The following is a 20,967-nucleotide window of genomic DNA, read 5'->3' as shown; positions in this document are numbered from 1 at the left end:
CCCTGCCAACAATGCTATTACCAGAAATTCACCCCCAACCAATCTCTGTAGCCCTATTATACACATTTATTAGTTTCATCCAACTGGTAGAATTAATGATAGTGTCATGAAGAAAAAATCTGGTACTAGGATGAAAATGTATACTTTCAAACCTTAGTTAAAATCAAACTTTCTCATAGCTTGGTTTCTATTCAGTTCAACTTAATTTCTTTCAGGACCTGGGCCAGCAATCACACTAATTTGCATGACCACCACTATTTAAACAGGCCCTTTAGTTCTCTATGAATGACCTTTTATATACTATCAGACTTTTGATGCATAAATCAATTGCCCTTATTCTAGTAGGCCTGGGGCAAGAGTGGAAAGGATTGACTGTAGCTACAAAGCTGCCAAACTACAAGAGAAAGGAATGAAAAAGCAATCCTCCAAAAAGGAAACCAAAACTAGTGAAATGAAATAAATAGTGGACCTTACTCAAAGCAAGAGTCTGTGCATAAAACTTTTTCATTAAGCTGCTCTATCTAGGTAGCAATATTCTGTCTATGGTTGGGTCACCACCATTTCCAGCCTGATACCTTTGTCCTAAAGGTCAGTAATCATTTATTTAGGTTAACTGAGGAATCTCAAATGGAAAAAGGTAGCTGTGCTTGAGAAGTTTACAAGAGGAAAACATGAGACAACACAAGGGCCATATGAGAGCCTTCCAGCCAGTCACTGCCTTGGTGATTTAAAATATCATGTATTTCAAAACCATTGCCATCCATATCTTAAGCAATTTCATCCCCATGGATCAAGAGCTGTTACACCATTGTTTATTTAGTATAGTTAAAGCTAATAGGGGAGGAAACTAGAATGTATATACTTGCACAAGTCTGCATCTGTCTTAATGAGTCATAAGTGTAACTACAACAAAGAAATGCTATCCATCTCTTTGCTGTGTCAATGAGTAGGGCCAGGGGATGAGGTATGCATCTTTCTCTTTTAGTCTAATTGCATTCCTCACCTAGCAGTACAGCCTGGAGGAGAAGAACAAGATTTTAGAGGCAGACATACCTAGGATTCTGGGTTCTGGGTCTGGCTTCACAACCTAATGGTTCTGTGATTTTCAGTACACTACTTGACCTCTAAACATCAGGCTTTTCATCTGTAAAATGGAGATATTAGTTGAAAAAAAATGGAGATATTAGTAACAAAGTTTAAACCACATGCAATTGCAGATATCAACCATTTTTGACTTATACAAATGGCAGTTTGACATGTTTTTTTCTGAATAATATCTATCCCTTAGGACTTTTGTAAGGATCCTGTGAGATTATAGCATTATTTGAATTTTTCTCTCATTAAGATTTTCCCTATTCATTCCACAGTTAATATAAACTCAGGTAAAGAAATGAGAGATGTAGAGAGCATTGTATCCAAGTAAGTAGAGGATGTCAAATATTTTGCCTTCTCCTGTGAAATTTTCTAGTTAGACTTCATTTAACCACCACTAAAAGAGATTCTCCTTGTTGAGATTCAAGAAATCTAGTAGAGTTGCTTTATCAACCACTAAGGAGTGGAGATATTCAGACCTCATGTGTCAGAGCTAAATAAATACTATGTTTCCTCCATAAAGCTGAATTGAGTTAGTAAGACAGCATTCTTCGGGCAGCCCGGATGCCTCAGCGGTTTAGCACTGCCTTCAGCTCAGGGCCTGATCCTGGAGACCCGGGATTGAGTGCGGCATCAGGCTCCCTACATGGAGCCTGCTTGTGTCTCTGCCCACCCCCCACCCCCCGTGTTTCTCATGAGTAAATAAATAAAATTTTTTTTTTTAAAAAAAGATAGCATTCTTCAATTCTTGGACTCTGAAGATCCAGATTCTATAGGTATCACTGAGGAGCCCTTAAAAAAATACTATAGTCATATAAAATATTTAAATTAAAATAGCCTCTGTTTTCTCCAACCCTATTTGGACTCCACAATATGAGGTGGGATCAGAAATTCAAAAAGCAATAAATAGGGCAGCCTGTGTGGCTCGGTGGTTTAGCACCGCCTTCAGCCCAGGGTATGATCCTGGAGACTTGGGATCATGTCCCGCGTCGGGAGGAGCCTGCTTCTCCCTCTGCCTGTGTCTCTGCCTCTCTCTCTCTGTGTGTCTCTCATGAATAAATGGATAAAATCTTTTTTAAAAAAAAAGCAATAAGGGGATCCCTGGGTGGCGCAGCGGTTTGGCGCCTGCCTTTGGCCCAGGGCGCGGTCCTGGAAACCCGGGATCGAGTCCCACGTCAGGCTCCCAGTGCGTGGAGCCTGCTTCTCCCTCTGCCTGTGTCTCTGCCTCTCTCTCCCTCTCTCTGTGACTATCATAAATAAATAAAAATTTAAAAAAAAAGCAATAAATAAAAATACAACAACAAAATCTAAGGCAGATAAGGATCCCACAACTTGCAAGTATTTAATGGGTTAGGCCATGACTCCATAGCATCTTGTCTGAGCAGTAAATGGTACTTACACCAGACTTGCTTTCAAAAATAATTGGAGAAAAGGGTAAAGATAATGAAAGGTTTGAGTCTATTTAGTGTTGACCACTTCTCAAATGCTATGTATTTTGCTAAATACTCTCTCAAATTGTAAGACCACTTTCACTTCTGAATAGCTCTTCCTCTAGATTCAGAGAAAGTGGTCCTACTACTTTCACAGTCTGGGTCTGAGCCCTAAGAAGATTGGCAATCACCATAAAATATTACTAAAAATATCTTAGATTTTGGCAAGTACGATCACATTTTTGCCTTCTGAATGGTTTCTCTGAATTTTAATTCTGAGGACATTTCAAGGAAAATTTAATTTTCTCTTCTCTGATTAATTTGGACTTCATTTTTCATAATATTTTCTAAGAGGAGCTTTATAGCCAAAAAAGAAATGAGCCTTTTAATATTTTGGGTCTGTGAATGAGTAAGCCATATTTTCCACAAAATAAGTGGATTAAAATTAATTAAATGGTGACATGTTTCCAAATTCAAAACTCTTATAGACTGATACCCGGTAAACTCTCTTTATTCATTCAAATGTTTGTAGATCACCTAAAATGGACAAAGCTCTATACTGTATATTGGGTAAGTATAGAAAAATGGGCAAAATATTCCCCTTGTCCTTGTAGAGCTTACCACCTCTTGGAGAAGGCCAAGGATACCAAACTAAAATAAAATGTGATAAATATGAAAGAAGTGGGATTCAAAAAATACAACTGGGAGTGTGAAGCATGAAACTGTCAATCACAATTGGGAGTACCAAGGACAGTTTCCTGAAGAAAATGGCAGTTTATGTGGTCCTCAAGAGTGTGTGGAGTTTTAACAATAAAATAGGGTGTGAAAGGCACTGAAGGTAGTGGTTAACATGATCAAAAACATGAAGCTGTGAGAATATGTTTTGTATCGGAGGAAGTATAAATAAATTGCAGAAGTACTTGGCAAGAGGGGAATATGTTAATAAGTAGAACTAGTAAATTGACCCACATTATAAAAGGTCTTGAATGCCTTGCTAAGGAATTTAGAACTTTTTTCACTTAAATAATGGAATCATGAAAGCATTAATTGGGACAGATATTGGGACACGTATTTGGACATCTCCATTGAGAAATGGAGAGAATGGAGTTGGGGAGATCACGATCAAAAAATAATAAAGGCCTGACCCAGCACAGTATCTTTGGGATGGGAAGGGGTTAGGGAAAAGAAACATTTCCAAGATTGAAATAATCAGGATAAACTCTCTTAAGGTGTATTCAAAGGGATTCCTAGCAGGGTGGGAACAGAAGTCTAGGGTGACTCTTGGGCCTCTGTATAGCCATTATGTGAGATACAGACTACCAGAGATTGGCAGAATTGAAAAAAAATAATCATGACCTAGATTTGAAGCACTTTAGCTCTAAGTACCAGACAGATACGGAGGGATGGCAAAAATACAGCTGAGAGCAGGTCTGTTTCTCAGGGGAAAAAAAGAAAGACCAAAACTAGACCTATTGATTTAGACAGGGCAAGAGAACCAGACTGATGTTGGTTACACTCTTTTAAATCAATATTCTTTCAATATCTAATTACATTAGTTTGCTAGGGCTACCATAACAAAGCACCACAGACTAGGTGAATTAAAAAACAAATTTATTTTCTCATAGTTCTAGAGACTAGAAGTGTCAGCAAGGTTGATTTCTTTTGAGGTCTCTTTCCTTGACTCATAGAAGGCTGACATCTCCTTGTGTCTTTATGTGGTCTTCCTTCCTTCTGTACATCTCTGTGTTTAAAATTACTCTTCTAGGGCACTTGGGTGGCTCAGTCGGTTGAGCATATGCCTTTGGCTCAGGGATAGAACCCTGCGTTGGGCTCCCTACTCAGTGGTCAAGGTCTGCTTCTTCCTCTGCTTCTCCTCCTGCTCAGGCTATCTCTCTCTCTCTCTCTCTCTCTCTCTCAAATAAATAAAAAAAATATTTTAACAATAAAATAAAGTTACTCTTCTTATAAGAATGCCATGATATTGAATTAAAACTCACCTTAACAACATCATTTTAACTTAATTAACTTTTTAAAGACCCTTTCTCCATATATAAAACATTCTATGGTACTGAGGGTTAGGACTTCAACATATGAATTTGTTGGAGATGGGGAATAATTCAGCCTGTAGTCAGTATTTATTGAGAGGTGAGATGAAGCACTGTGTGGTAAAGGGTAGAAAAGGAAAATAACATATGACAAATGATTAATTCAGCTTATCTTTGACTATACACTTTGGTTAGCAAAACAGAAGTCCTGAAGATAACTTCAGACTCGACTTCCCTGGGTGGCAGTTTAAGATCATCTGTTGGCAGTTAAGCATGCTGGATTATCTGAAGAACTTAATAAACTGAATCTGACATGTACATGGATGAATCACCTCTCAGATATTCAGGCACACTACACAACCAGAATAATAAAAGCAACAGATCAATGGAATAAAATACAGAGCCCAGAAACAGACATCTGCATATATGGGAATTTGATATGATAAAGGTAGTATTACAAATTAGTAGAGAAGTAATGGATTTTTAGGAAGGCTAATGGCAAACTGGCTTATTCTATGGAGAAAAATTGGTATGACATACAAAAGTGAATTCTAGATGGTTTATAAAAATTACTTGTGCAAGATAATACAATGTAGTTAAAAGAATATAGACTCTTTTGAGCCAGCACATATTGATGGGCATCTCTGAAGACAACTGGATTGGTGCTGTTTTCTCAATCATTGTTAGACCCTCTGAGAATGTCATGCTTGCTGCTGGGACTCCGAATGAGGCAGTGTTGGGTACCAGGTATGAGGCAGGACAAATAGATCATAAAAATTGGATTCTGAGATTGAGTTACTCCTATGTGAAGAGTGCACAAAAGGCCAGAGGAATAGGAAACACTGGTAATCCATAGCATACAGTGACATCATGGTCACTCAGATTATCACCAGTGTTGGCACTAAGTGAAGGTAGAGATCAAGGAGCTGGCAGATGAAGTGTCTGTGGCACCTAATTGCTAACGCGACTATAGTGATTACTGAGATGATGAGGTGGAATGACTACTTAGGACTCTTCTGGAAAGTGTATGTAATGAAGATAAGCATAAAGTCTTGATTTTCCAACCCAAAGCACTAGTGGATGACCAGAAAGCCTCTGTGGTGCCTTATCTTCTTATCTCATTTAGCTGCAGGGCAGACATGGCTGGGAATCAGGTCACAGCTTGATTAAAAGAGTTGAAATTGCTATTTCATTTAAATAAACCAGGCCAAGAGGGGAAACTGTTTGCTAAGATGGGAAACTAGTTGGGAAGGATTGGGGTTCTCATTATTGAGATGGGATATTTAGACAAACCCCGGCAAGGGTGATAGCTTTAAATCCATAGATATCTCCAAATCATACCTTGACCAAATTGGTATCCCACAGAATGCCACCCCAGCCCATTATCTGATGACATAATGTTAAATGGATCTTATGAGTGGGAAGAAGCAAACACCTTAAATGCTTTAATGAGACCTGTATATGAATGAGAGGGAAATAAACCTATGAAAAGTTTAAGGTTCCATCCCAATGGGGAGGTTTCCATAAGTCCACTGTCCTGGGTCATTATGGGATATTTCTTCTAAAAAATATATATACTAATACACCTTGGTCCTCCCTTCATGAGTACACCAAGTGGACTTTCTTAGATTTTGGAGGCAACATATATTTAAGTGTTCTGCTCTGACATTTCATTGTCATGCTCAAACATAACAAAAGTGCACAAATATTAGAAAGGGTGATGGTGGACAAGATATATGTTTAACCTATTTGTAGGTTGATAGTAATAACCAGAATAGTTGTTACACATTCTATTAGTTTGTCCGTCATTGTACATTAATGTATTGTCAGCAGGATGAACACCCATGTGTGTGTATGTGTGTGTGCCTATGGGAGAAAGAGACAGACAGAGGGGGGAAGAAAATGAGAGAATATATTTTTAAAGTACATGATTCAAAATACTGAAACTTTCAGGATTTGATCTCCCTGAATTGGACCTTCTTTAAGTGCTTTAAGACCTTACTATTTAAAGTGAGGTCCCCAAATCACAGGGATCAGCATGACTAGGAGCGTTAAACAGAGAATCTCAGTGGTTCATTCAGAACTACTGAATCAGAATCTGTATCCTAACAGAACCCCCAGGTGATTTTTATGCAAATTAAGATTTTAGAAGCAAATCTCCTAAATATGTGTTTATTTTGGAAGATGCATCAGACATTGGGGAAGTCTGTGTATGCATCTTCATAGCTTCAGGGGTGCTGGTGCAATCTGAGAAGTTCCCACTTGTCACTCTAACTTTAGGCTTTCACCCACATACTTTTCCATGAAAACTTTAGACTAAAAAGAGGAAAACTGAATAACAACAAATTGATAACTAAAACAGATACTAGTCATTAAGTTTCTCATCTCTGCAATTTGCCTCCAAAAATTCTCGTTCTAGAAAAAACTTTGCATCTTTCTTTTTAGAACACGTATATTGAGCTAGAAGGCCACCCAGAAAGTATTTGCAGATCAAGTGCCTTTGGGTCTTCACATATGCTGTTGTCTTTGCCCAAAACTCTTTCCACAATGTCTCCCTGCTCCTCCACTAGCTAACTCCTACTTGAAGCTCTCAGTCTTAACATCTCCTGAAGAATAGTCTCTGACCTCCCCATCCCACTCTCAGCACTCACTAAATGGTCCCTCGTGGGAGCCCCCAGATCAGGCTTCTGTTCTGGAACAGAGCATACTAAAGTGAAATTGCCTAAAAGTTCTGCAAGGGTAGGATGTCAGTCTCTGTAACTACAACATATATGCAGAACCTGTAACTTTTCTGGTGCCTATATCTGCTTGCTAGATAAAGAAATAAATACAGGAAAACTTACCCAAGATCAGAAGCTGGAGCAAACCTGTGACTGAGCCTCCAAACCCCATGGGCTCAACCCATGGGTACTAGCCCATAACGCTTCTAGATCACTTGGTAAATAACCCAGAGTAAAAAGATTACAAAGCAAAATCATGACATGTATTTGTCTACTTTATTTTATGCAGAAAATGCATCTTTTTACATATATAATCATGTTATCATCACCACACAGAGTTCTAGCACCTTTAAGGTAAGAGACCAGAGAAATATTTTAGAAAGAAAAGCAGTCCTGAGAATAAAATAGTTGTAAAGAAATGGTTATCAGACACAATAAGTGCCTTGAAAGATAATTCAAATATGTATCATACTGTTCCTTTGTTGTAAAAAAAAAAAATTGAAAAAAAAATTGTTCTAACTCCCACTTTCTTCAATCACTTAAATTCTTAGACTTGTTTTCAGAAATGATTGCTTGGGTAGGTTCTGGTTCACACTTGATCCCCTTTGGTAGAGGTAAATATTTCTTCCATTTTATGTTTGAACTTGTTGATTGTGGTGGCCAGAAGGCTGAAGAACATAATAATTATTTCTCTCTCACCCTGGTACACCTTCCTTCTCTCTCTCTCTCTCTCTCTCTCTAAGTAAAAATGAAACTTTAAGCACAGTTAGTTCTTCTTAGTCTGATTGCCAGATTTTCCAGTAATCACATCTGAGTGTTTTTCAACATATGGGCAATTTTCATTATTTCAATACAGCAGTGACCTTTGGAATTCCAGAACCATTTCCCCTCCCCTTCCTGGTCCCCCCGCAAGATTTAGTCGCCAAACATCTGAGGGAAACTCTAGGCATCTTCACATCTGTTGGCATAGAAAATGAAGGCCACTGTGTGGTAGATTTTCAAACAACAGGTGTTGAGCTTGGGGAAGAGTTTGCCAGTTTTTGAGGAATGGGGAGAAGCAGTACTTAATTCTCGGTTTCCAGGCTCTTTGGAAACACTTAGAAAACAAAGTTAATCTGTTTATATAAAGCTCACATTGAAAAACCACAGTAAACAATCACTAAGTAAAGTCAGACAGGTTTTTGGTTTCAAAGTCTTACATTTTATATCAATTTTCTATCCAAAGCAACTCAGTCTTTCAGTCTGGGATTACTTGACACATCTTGAATCCATGAAATATTATTTATTCAAGGGGTGGCTTACTTGTGCTTATGCCCAGTTTTCAACAATGTAGTACACAGAGTTGAAATTCTTTCCAAGGCTAATTAGCACAATAGATTTTACCAGGAACGTGCAAGAGTGTGAAATACCATCTATATTATCTGCCTTATGAGAGTCTCTGGAATCATTGCTTGCCTTTGCTCACTGGTAGTAAAGATGCTAAATTACAGAAACAATAGAAGCACTATATTTAACCCAAAATATCACTGAAATCCCATTTTAGGAAAATCTGTTTCTTTCAAATTTTCTCAGAGAAGTACAAAGTGTTGCTTGGTGTGCAGTTATCTGCCGGTATAAATGGTATAAATGGATGATTGCTTAAATACGGCTTCTTTTAGAAGAGTTAGAGGACTTTACAAAAGCATCAAGCTGTGCTTGCCATACAGGTGAGCCTCTTGCAAGTAAATAATTTGACTTGATTGTTGGAAACATTTCTTATCTCCTTATCCAGGCAATAATTGCTGTATTTCTAATCTGCTTTTTAAAGATCAGTTGGAGTTTGATTCCTTCCCAGTATCTTAAAAAGAATTATTTAATGGGAATGGGAAGGTAGGTGAGAGTGTCAAAGATAAATGGTCATCCTCATCTAAACATCAAGCAGAAACACCTGTCCTATCCTCACAGCACGAAGCTGATCACAACCCACAACCTGCTTCTGAGGCCTTGCAATAAATATACTTCATGCATCCCATAAATTTGGGATTTTGGAGCAACGTTTATCTCAAAGATCATGTTCAAAAGAGCTTCAGTTTGTCAACTCTAATGATCTTAAAGAGATGGCTTCCAATTCAAATTCTCTGTAGTACTGTGAAATGGGGCTGGCCCTTTCACTGGGCACCACCAAATACTTTTACAGAGGATAAGTTTCCTCTGACTCCCAAGTAATGAAACAATCTTTGTCCTTTTGAGTTACATTTTTAAGGTAAGCTACTGATGCCAGTAGACTTAAACTTTCGCTTGTAATTCCACATTCTCACTTCTGCTTCAGGTATGCAAGTGCCTAGGTACTATAGATTCTCAAGTATTTATATCAGATTTCATTAGGCATTTGACTAGAAGGCTTTACAGACCTTTGTGATCAGACTTCTTTTTCTTATTTGGTTAAAATTTGCTGTTAATAGACCAGTGTCATAAAATTCAGTGTATTTTATTTCTCTTAGTAGGTGTTTAGCTTTCCCTGCCAACCTCTAAGCCAGTACATTCCACTGTTGGAGAAGAAGACCAGATAGGAATGTGGGTGGCTTAGAGGAAATCTATCCTCATGAGAGAAAAAAAAAAAAAAACCATTTAAAGCAAATGTCTGGGTGATAGGTCTATGGTTTCATCTTCCAAAGACAAAAGTCTTGCCATAGACTTGTAAGTAAGCCAATTCCGATATCATAATTACATCTCTCAGTTGGCATCCAGACAGAGCCATGTATTTGAAAATTGTTTCCCAATTTTTTTTAGCTTAGCTTCGCCATTGTTCTGTGAGGCAAGTCAGGAGTGCTCTTCTCTATTTCATAGAGGGAGAAGGTGACACCAAAAGAGATTATTAGACTAGCAAAAAATAGCCCATCCCTTCTGTCACTTCAATGTTGGCATCAGTGTACTCTTCTTTCCTCACCTACCTGAGCCAAATGGACTTCAGGTTGTTATTCCCACTGTTTCTGGATCTTTGTAATAAAAGTGAATCTGTTTCAACAGAGATATAATCCAGACCTTCCGGTAGTCCTGAGGCTGAAGAAATAACAGAAATCCAGAAATACTGTGGGAAACTATTAGAATTTCCATGGAATAGAGTATCACAAATAATGTAAGTAAAACACAATATGTCTAGACACTAGTGGATTTCTTTTATTATTTTTATTTTTCCACCATAATAATTCATCTTCAGTCATCTACTAGCAAAAGGAACATTTATTTTTACTCATAATACCACCAATTTGGCAAAGATAATCATTTTAGAGTAAAAGACACTGTAGCAATATTTTCCAAAGATGGCCATCTCAGTAACTCTGATCCCACAAGATGTTCTAAACTTGGCCACTCCTATATTAGGAAGCATAGTCTAATTATTCTCTTACCTTGTAACCAATAAAATGTAACCAATAAAATAAATCTCAGTGACTACCATGCCTCTGTTGGAAAAAACATTCTATCTTCTACTTTTCTTTTTGGAGCACTTCGACTGAGTCCTGAGCAATAATTATATGTAATAAGACAGGCCTGAGGCCACCATACTGTAAGGTATCTGAAACTAGCCCACCAGGAGAGACCACTTAGAGGAGTTGTAACACTGTATAAAGATGATAAATTAAAAGATGGAGAGAAAAAAAAATGGAGAGAGATGCCTGGCCAGCCCTCAGCTACTCCAGACCATTAGCTACTAATTGTCTATAACCATGTAAAAAATCCCCAGCCAGATCCACCTGAGCTCCTTCCAAATTTGTGACCCACAGAAACTATGCGATAATAATATGATTGTTGTTGCTTTAAGCCATTAACTACTAGGGTGATTTGTTATGCAGCAACAAAAACCATAATAGACACTGTTCTTTATAACAGAAGAAACAGCCAATGAATTTATTTCTCTGAGACTTTTATGATCATTAACAAGATAGGAATTGATAGGCTGGCTACCATAATACTTTTTGTTCCTTTAACTTGGATTAGTTTCATAGAAAAACTTGGAGATAATATGGCTTAATAACATACACACACCTCTTACAACACCAGATTTCTCCAGCTTATCTGACAGCATCATCTTCAAGGTAGGCAATGCTTTTCTGGATCTAGATCTGATTTAAATTATACTATGTACATTCCCTCCATCCATAGAAATCCTGTCACTTTCTAGATGCAAAAACAAAATAGCATCACTGTTATCTCCTCACTAGTTAGCAATAAACTCTGCAAAATGTTTTTCTTATTGCCCTTGTCTTATTTATTTTGAAACATATTTATTTTTACGTAAAGCTGAATGTACTGACACATGCTGTACCTTTCCCTTAGAAAAAAAATGCATATGCTTAACATGGCAGCTGCATGCATACAGCTGATGTGTTCTACTGGTGCAAAACAAATAATTTCTGCATTTCACAGGTCTTGAATTCTCACTAATTTGGCAGAGCAAGTGTTTAGGATTGGTTTTTGTTTTTCGTTTTGTTTTGTTTTTTGGTCCTTTTCAATACCAAGGGGAAGAGAGAGAAAATAATACCAGGTCAGTTTTTAAAAACAAACATACAAAGATTCTGCTGTTTAGATATCCTGCTATACTGGGGTGATTGTACTCATAAAATGTTGTATGCTGGAGACATCAGATTTGTGGCAACTAAAATCACAGTCAATAACTTTTACTTTTGCATTTTTCATGAAGACAGTGAGAAACTACTCTGTCACATTAATAATCAGTCAGGTCCTTAATAAAGTAAATGTTATCTACTTGAATATCATATTTATTTTAAAAATCAAGTAGGCAACTCCAAGGTTAAGAATTTTAATGTTTTTCTGAATCATGAAAAATGAAAAACTGAGTATGGCCCACTTCATTTTAACTAATCCATGCAAAGAGTTCAGGGAGTATGAAGAAATTTTATGTTGTAGAAAATTAGAATTCCAAACACTGCTCACCTGCTTTAGAATATGACCACATGATTTTCTGGATACTTGGTCACTTGTTATTATGGGCTTTCTATAGGTTTTTATTATTATTCATAGTTCTTAAATAAAAATACCTCCATGGTTCTTGAACTTTTCCCCATTTATGTTGTTTGTGCCCTTTCAAAGCACCTCAGTAATTTGTGTGTACTTAATACTCTTTCTTAGGTAATGAATGCATAACTTCTCTACCAAGCAGGGCCCTTTTCATTTCCTCTTTTGAAAACAGTATCAGTAAAAACTACCCACATCTAATCTGCCTACGGTTTTGGCAGAGCTTGAAAACATTTGACTCCAAGCTATACCGTTAGCTTAATATCTGATCTCATTAAGCTATGTTGCTTTCGAAGTATAATGTAAACAAAGTAGAATTATTAACAACTTCCCTGAGTCATATGATATAATTTATTTTTATAGCAGCTAGTTGTTAATGAGGATATCTGTCTTTACATAGCACTGGTATTTCACTAAGTCCTGTGTCTTTGCTGTTCATGAAAAAACAATTATGCCTTCAAAGATATTAAAGAAATAAAGAAAAAAAAAGAAATAAAGAAACAAACTATAAAGTAAAAAACTTATTTTTACTCTTGTATTTATAATAGTATGAACAGATTTTGTAAAAATTCACAAGGCTGTATTTTAAAAGGTGCTGTCTGTTAATTTGCCTTGTTTTTTATTTGGCCTTATATAGAGAAATAATTCAAAATTAGATTTCAACTATATAAAATATATTTTAACCCCATATATATTTATTGCAAATTTCTGCTTAGGTAATTGACGCATTTATAATATCAATATTAGCAAAGAGCTGGAAGCTTGGATTATTACATTTTTTTCTCTTTCTTTCCCAAACCAAGCAAAATGAAAACCAACTCTCTTCTAGTTTTTGTGCTGCAAAAGTGAGCACAAAACCAACTCTCTTCTAGATGTAACCAATTTTGACTTCGGTTATCCATAGCAAACTATTCCTGAGTTTGCCTTTATGCACCATGCACCACCATATTTTTCATTAACAGAATTAAACCCTAGGCAGTTCTGTGCTTTGTAAAACAAAATGGGACTCTATAAGAACAGATACCCTACTTGTTTGGTTTTATTACCCTCAGGGAATGGCCAAAAGTAAACAAAAAAGTAAAAAAGTAAACTGATTTAAAAAGTGACATTAAAGTGCTCTCCATTTGGACACCATCAACATTGGTGACTTGAATAAAAAAGGCCTTTGAAAATATGTTATATGGGATGCTTGATTGGCTCAGTCAGTTAAGCATCTGCCTTTCACTCAGGTCATGATCTCAGGTCCCAAATCCAGCTCCCTGATCAGCAGGGAGTCTGCTTCTTTCCCTCTGCCCCTCCCCACTGCTCGCTCACTCTCTCTGTCTCAAATAAATAAAATATTTAAAAAATATATGTTATATAATTTGACCAGGTTTATGCACACTATAGATATAGTTGTCTGCAATTTATTGCAGGGGTACCTGACTAGCTTAGTCGTTTGGGTGTCGGATCCTTGATTTCGGCTCAGGTCATGACCTTGGGGTCCAGCATAGGGCTCCAGGTTCAGCACAGAGTTTGCTTGGGATTCTCTCTCTCTCTCCCCCTCCCTCCACCCCTCTCCCCATTGCTTGCTCTCTCTAGTTCTCTCTCAATGGATAGATAAAATTATTTTTTTAAATGATTAAAAATTTTAAAAAAGATTAAAAAAAAGTTTAGTACAGATTTTTTTTTAAAAGTTTTATTTATTTATTTATGAGTGACACAGATAGTGAGAGGGAGAGACAAAGGCAGAGGGAGAAGCAGGCTCCATGGAGGAAGCCCGATGTGGGACTTGATCCCAGGACTCCAGGATCACACCCTGGGCCAAAGGCAGATGCTCAACCACTGAGCCACCCAGGCGTCCCTAGTGCAGATTTTTATTTCAGACTCCATGTGGACTATTAGGAATGACTAGACTTTGCTTCCATTGGATGGTCTCAAGCAATCTAACCGTATTCAGGGGTAGGCATTCCAATAGCACATGAGAGCTGAATAGCAAAATTCAGAGAAATGAGACTAAGGAGCATGCAATGAGACACTTGGCTTGTTTTATATCATGCAATAAAAAAGAAATTAAATATTAACAAAACAATACCCAGGAAGGGCTAAAAACATCTCCCTCACTTCTTTGGTGATGTTGCCAATAATATGAATTGGATATTGCCTACTAAACAAAGACATTTTGACAGTGGTTACATTGTGACGCTTTAAACAGACATTTTTCAGCTACTAAATGCATTTTTTAGAACAATATGAGTTGCTGCCTACCCAGCACAAACGCCACTAAATACTTTCTAAAATGACAAATAGGAAGTCACATTCTTTAACCATTTGAACTTTCTATGGTGTTGTAGAGCACCTACATTAACATTTGTTCCTGATATTATAACAAAGCATGCCTCTTATCTAACTCGATGAAAATCTTGAGATGAACAGTTGATTTTCCACATATCTCCATGTTTCTATGAACAGACAACTAGCTTTGCTATTTTCTAAAATAGAGAATAGATAATAGAGAAATTTTATGCAAAGTTCTTTTCAGAAACCCCCAACCACCCCCACCTGCCAGAGAGGTTCCCTGAGTTGCTGCCTTCTGTCCATTTTAAATGCTGAGTTTGGCACAGAAAACATTTAAGAAAATGACAGAAAAATGAGCGTCATCAGCAACTTCAAAGTAAGGCTGTACAATTCAGAATTTGTTACTAAAAGTCTTTCAGGTCTAAACCACACATGGAGGTAGTTTTCCTCTCATTGCTCAAAGCAGAAAAAGCTGTGTTAAAGATCGCCCCAGTTTATTAATTTTGCAATTGATTATACTGATTGCATGAAGATTTCCATTGCAAAAACAGATTTTTAAGGACTAAAAATATGACAATTATGCACATTACTCATTTAAGTGAATAAGTAACTACAGGTTTTTAAAGTAGCAAACACTTAAAACGAAGGGAGTCATTTGCCCCCTTCCTCCACCTGCTTGAAATTTCTATTCACATTTACAAGTGGGGGGAGGCGATGCATGTTCAATGACAGCAATCAAGACCCTTCAATGCAATAGTCCATAAATCTAAAATGGTGATCCATGGGAGTTTAAAGATTATTAAAATACAATATTGTCTTGATAAAGTACTTCCACATAATTAAATAGACCCTGATCCTCAGAAAGGGGAAACAAAAAGTCCTCTCTAGGTTCTAAAAGGCCTTCTAATAATGGGCACATGCTCAGCTAGAGCTTTCTCCCACCACCTTCTTCAGTTCCTCCAGTGGTCCTTAACAAGAAAGGGGAACGCCACATTTTCAGATACCTGAAAAGGGATGAGGGAGTGCCAAACCCACAAAATAAAATTTCCCCACATGCAAAAAGTCCTTTCTCCTTATCAAAAGAGGACCTTTTATATTTGCTTTCATCTTCCCAGGATTCCCCTAGCTCCCATAACAAATGTGGGTGAGAGGATGAATGGAACCTCCCTTGCATGCCAACTTTAACTGAATAAACAGAACCCATTATCATCATGGTGCAATGCAGAGTTTCTCAAACTGGCCTGATGTCCCATTAGCATTTAAGCTCTGTGAGAGCAGGGATTTTGGCCTGTTTTGTTTGCTGATGGAGTCCCAGCACCTACAATATGAGTGACATGTTACATGCTGAATAAATACATGTTCAAAAATTGAATGAGTCAAAGGATCCAATGGGGTGCTTAATAAAAATATAAATAATTGGGCTCAGCCTAGACCTGCTGAAAGAGAAACTCCTGGGATCAAGCCATTTATTTGGTTTAGAAGCCAAATAGATCTGGGACAATGCCTTGCTCTACCACTTAACTGGGTGTGACCTTAAGCAAAATAACTCCTCTTTGTGTCTGATTCATTCATTAAGCAAATGGTTTAGGGTGCCTACTCTGTTTCAGCATTGTGCTACTGCGAAGGATATACCAGTGAGCTAAATAATACAGGCTGTGCCTTCATGGAGCTCATGGACTCTAACCTTTACAATGAGAATAAGTTATATCAATGTGGAAGGTTGAACTGCAAATCAATTGAAATAAAAATGTAAACTGAACATTCAACACCAATCCTTTGTGTGGAATTCCTTTCTTTATTGACATCTCATTTACTGATGGCCAAAGAGAAATCACCCCCATGTAAGACACAGCAAAGTTTCTTTCTTGTTTTGTTTTGGTGCTCATCACAAGAAATAACAGCCATTTTTAAAAAATTGCAATATAATCAACATATATAACATTGTATTAGTTTCAGTATGTGTACATATTCCAAAATAATCGTCACAGAGAGTCTAGTTAACATCTATCTCAAGTCTATTTTTTTAATTGCAGTATAGTTGACATAAAATGTTATATTAGTTTTGAGTGTACACCAATAGTGATTCAACAATTCTATGCATTATGCAGTGCTCACCATAAGTATAGTGACCATCTGTCACTATATAAAGTTATTACAATATGATTGATTATATTCCCTATGCTGTACTTTTCATCCCTGTGACTTTATAATTGGAAGTTTCTATCTCTTAATACCCTTCACTTATGTTGCCCACCTCCTCCTTTCCCTCTAGCAACCACTAGTTTGTTTCCATATTTATGAGTCTATTTACTGTTTTTGTTTTCTTTGTTCATTTGTTTTGAGATTCCATATATAGGTGAAATCATATATTTGTATTTATCTAACTTATTTCACTTAGCATGATATCCTCTAGGTATCATCCAATCATGTTGCTGTGAATGGCAAAAGTTCATTCTTTTTAAATGGTAAATAATATTCAATTGCTTGTATGTGCATTTATATATACATATACTTACTTCATCTTCTTTATCCATTCATCGATTGATGGACACTTTATATATCTTGGCTTTTGTAAATAAGCCTGCAATAAACATGGGAATGCATATACCTTTTCAAATCAGTGTTTTTACTTTGGGTAATTACCCAATGATGAGATTTTTGGATCACATGGTATTTCTATTTTTAATTGTTTGAGGTATGTCTATACTGTTTTCCACAGTGGCTATACCAATTTATATTCCCACCAACAGTGCACAAGTGTCCCCTTTCCTCCACATCCTCACCAACACTTGTTATTTCTTGTCTTTTCAATACTAGCCATTCTGACCGTATGAGGTGATTATTTCATCATTATTTTCCCTAATGATGAATGATGTCGAGCATCTTTTCATGTGGCTATTAACTATCTGTATTTATTCTTTGGAAAAATTTCTGCTCAGGTCCTCTGCCCCTTTTTTAGTTGGATTATTAGGCTTTTTGTTATTGAGTTATATAAGTTCTTTATATATCTTGGATATTAATACCTTATTGGACATATGATTTGCACATATCTTCTCCCACTCAATAAGTTGCCCTTTTGTTTTGTTGATGATTTTCTTCTCTGTGCAAAGCTTTTTATTTTGATGTAGTTCCAATGGTTTAGTTTTGCTTTTACTTCCCTTGCCTGAGAAGACATATATAGAAAAATGTCGCTAGGGCTGATGTCCAAGAGATTACTGTTTATGTTTTCTTTTAGGAGTTTTATGTTTTCAGGTCTTACATTTTTGGTCTTTAACCCATTCTGACTTATTTATGTATATGGTGTGAGAAAGTGGTCCAGTTTCAACACATAGCAAAATCTTCTGAAAGCCATCTTTAACATCTCTCTTACCCAAGCACCACACCATGTCAGGTGCCTCCCAACTCTCTGGTCAGTCAAGAAATCAGACCAGTGAGATATTTGTGTTATAAGATCTTTATCTTTTTCCCATTTGAAGTTTCCACCACTCAGGACTTCACATTTCAAGTGTGAAATTAGTAATGATCATTAGCCATATTAATCATGATGCTTTTTTTTAATATTTATTTATTTATGATAGTCACAGAGAGAGAGGCAGAGACACAGGCAGAGGGAAAAGCAGGCTCCATGCACCGGGAGCCCGACGTGGGATTCGATCCCGGGTCTCCAGGATCGCGCCCTGGGCCAAAGGCAGGCGCCAAACTGCTGCACCACCCAGGGATCCCTAATCATGATGCTTTTATCTGTAGCATGCACTCACATGCATGTCAAATGATTTTAACAATTCACTTAAGACAGGTAGTGTGGATATTATTATCCCATATTATGGCTCCTCAAAGAGTTGAGGCACCTTTGCCCAGGGTATTATACTGGAAGGAAGAACCTGAATCATATACAGGTCTTTCTGTTAGACACTTAAGCAAAGTCATTCAGAGCAGAACAAGATCTTCTAAAGCCTTCCTTCTTGGTAATATGATCTGTAGACCAATAGCATCAGCATCACCTGGGAACTTATCAGAAATACAGAATATCAGGCTCTATCTCATCCAGTGGAATAAGAATCTGCATTTTGGGCAGCCCGGATGGCTCAGCGGTTTAGTGCCGCCTTCGGCTTAGGGCATGATATCCTGGAGTCCCGGGATCGAGTCCCACGTCAGGCTTCCTGCATGGAGCCTGCTTCTCCCTCTGCCTGTGTCTCTGCCTCTCTCTCTCTCTCTCTGCCTCTCATGAATAAATAAATAAAATTTAAAAAATAATAATCTGCATTTTAACCAGAACCCCTCAGGTGATCTGTAGTCATGCTGAAGTTCAAAAGGCACAATTCTAGGAAAAGTAACTGGAGCATAGGTTGAATCATTTAATATCCCTCAGATTTCTTAAAGTGCTAAACTAGTGACTAATACATTATATAATGACTATCTAATAAATAATTATTTTTTGCAAGTAACCTGTGAATGGATGAGTGAATGAATATCTAAAAACCACAGTGAATTTTATAGTGTCTTCATGTTTTCTGGCAAAAGTTCCAATAAAGCTTTGGGATGAACGTTCATTTTCTTGCTGTCAGTCATCTACGTGCTCTTAAATCCTCCAGTATGGTCCTGGTTGAATTTGAAGATACAAAGTATCATTTCCACAGTATACTTTTGAATACTGTATTTCCTTAAAACAATTGTCTGTAGTATCAACTACTTTTTCATAGTCACTAGCAAGACTCGGCAGCTAGAGGCTGATGGAACTCTGGGATACAAGAATCATTGTTTTACCAATTTTTTGTACTTCTACTTATGCAAGACACAGATTAGGTCAGAGAAGACTTGGAGAACTTCAGCTGTCTCCTTTACAGTACTGTGTGGGAATCAAAGATGAAAAGGTATTGCCATTAAGAAACTGACATTGTAAAATTTATATAATTATGATATAAGGTAAAATGTGATAAATTCTACCTGAAAGGAAAAGATCAAGACCCCGGTCATTTAGAGATGGGGAAGTTCTCTGTGCTCTGTGGTCAGGTGTAGGGAAAGCAGGCCAGTTTCAACAAGAAATGTGCTATTGAACATTAGCACAGGAGATTGAGATGGAGTTCAGGTGAAGCACCAGTCCTAGAAGAACAGCAGCTGGGTCTAATTGTCAGGGAGGCTCAATGACCAGAGTAGGTGTGTGTTTAGGGACCAAGCACATCAGAGAGCTTGCGGGTAACAACTAAGGGTTCCAGTCTGGGCTCCAGATCCTAGGTCTGGAAGTGTAATTTACTTTTGCAAAGCCTCCCTCCACCACTGTACAGCTCCTGCTCTAAGCCCTACCTTGGTGAGGATTGGCTCAGGAACTGGAATCATCTGGGGGGAGCCATATGCTGGTGGGGGGAGATGCTGGAGAAAGCAAAGGCAAGAGGAAGGGGAAGGAGATTTGGGCATAGGAGAGTTGGGTTTATTATATACCTAGTCAAAAATGTATACTTTCTAGAATGTAAATTCTGCAAATCCCCAAACCTACAAAATTCTCTAGAAAGCTGACTTTTGCTAAAGTCCTAGTAGAGCTTCATACACACAGTGTGTTCAAAAACATCAGGTGAGGGACCCCTGGGTGACTCACCAGTTGAGCATCTGCCTTTGGCTCAGGGCGTGATCCCGCGGTCCCACGATTGAGTCCACATGAAGCCCACGTCTCCCTCTGTCTATGTCTCTGCTTCTCTCTGTGTGTCTCTCATAAATAAATAAATAAAATGTTTTTTAAAAATCAGGTGATAACGTCTAGCAGCATCAAGCAATTGGCTCTCCTTTGCACCTTCTGTGCTCAGAGAACTAAAATATGTGTGCAGCCAGCCTAGAGGAACATTTCTTTTGTGTTATAGACCATCATTTAAGCTTAGCTGCAGGGCTCACAGCCTGAATAGCCTTTATTGTCCTGGAAGCTGAGACAGATGTAGAAAAAATAAGTAGGAAAATCTGTACTAAAAAAAAAAAAAAAAAAAAAAGGAAAATCTGTACTAATTTCTGTGAGTTTCCCATGTACTTTATTTTTTAGTTTGTTCCTTAGAGTGTAGAGTTTGCGCTTTTTGTTTGTGCAGACCTGACTTCTTTTTTTAAAAGGTTTTATTTATTTACGTATTTATTTGAGAGAGAGAGGGAGAGCGCAGGAGGAGGAGCAGAGGGAGAGGGAGAGAGAGAGAGAATCTCAAGAGGACTCCACGCTGAACACAGAGCCCAACACAGGGCTCAATCTCATGACCCTGAGAGCATGACCTAAGCTGAAATCAAGAGGTCAGAACTTACCTCCTGATCAACCAAGGTGTCTCCAGACTATGTGACTTTTTGTTTCATATCTTTCTCACACACACTAGAAAAATAATGAATTCTGGCTACTGTGTGTTTGCGTGTATTATTTTGAGTTTT

General features: G+C 37.5%; 1 long non-coding RNA gene across 1 annotated transcript; it reads right to left on the bottom strand.

Annotated features, from left to right (window-relative positions):
* Nucleotides 1-16,352: 16,352 nt before the first annotated feature.
* Nucleotides 16,353-20,280, bottom strand: LOC140609527 (uncharacterized). Its single transcript, XR_012011335.1, has 2 exons — nt 20,168-20,280; nt 16,353-19,176 (listed from the first exon to the last, which is right to left on the bottom strand). It is a non-coding gene; the product is annotated as an uncharacterized lncRNA (long non-coding RNA).
* Nucleotides 20,281-20,967: the final 687 nt, after the last annotated feature.

This window comes from Canis lupus, chromosome 18 (assembly GCF_048164855.1).
Source record: "Canis lupus baileyi chromosome 18, mCanLup2.hap1, whole genome shotgun sequence".
Classification (NCBI taxonomy): domain Eukaryota; kingdom Metazoa; phylum Chordata; class Mammalia; order Carnivora; family Canidae; genus Canis; species Canis lupus.
Note: the sequence above shows the minus strand (reverse complement) of the source record. Positions and strands in the feature narration are given on the sequence as shown.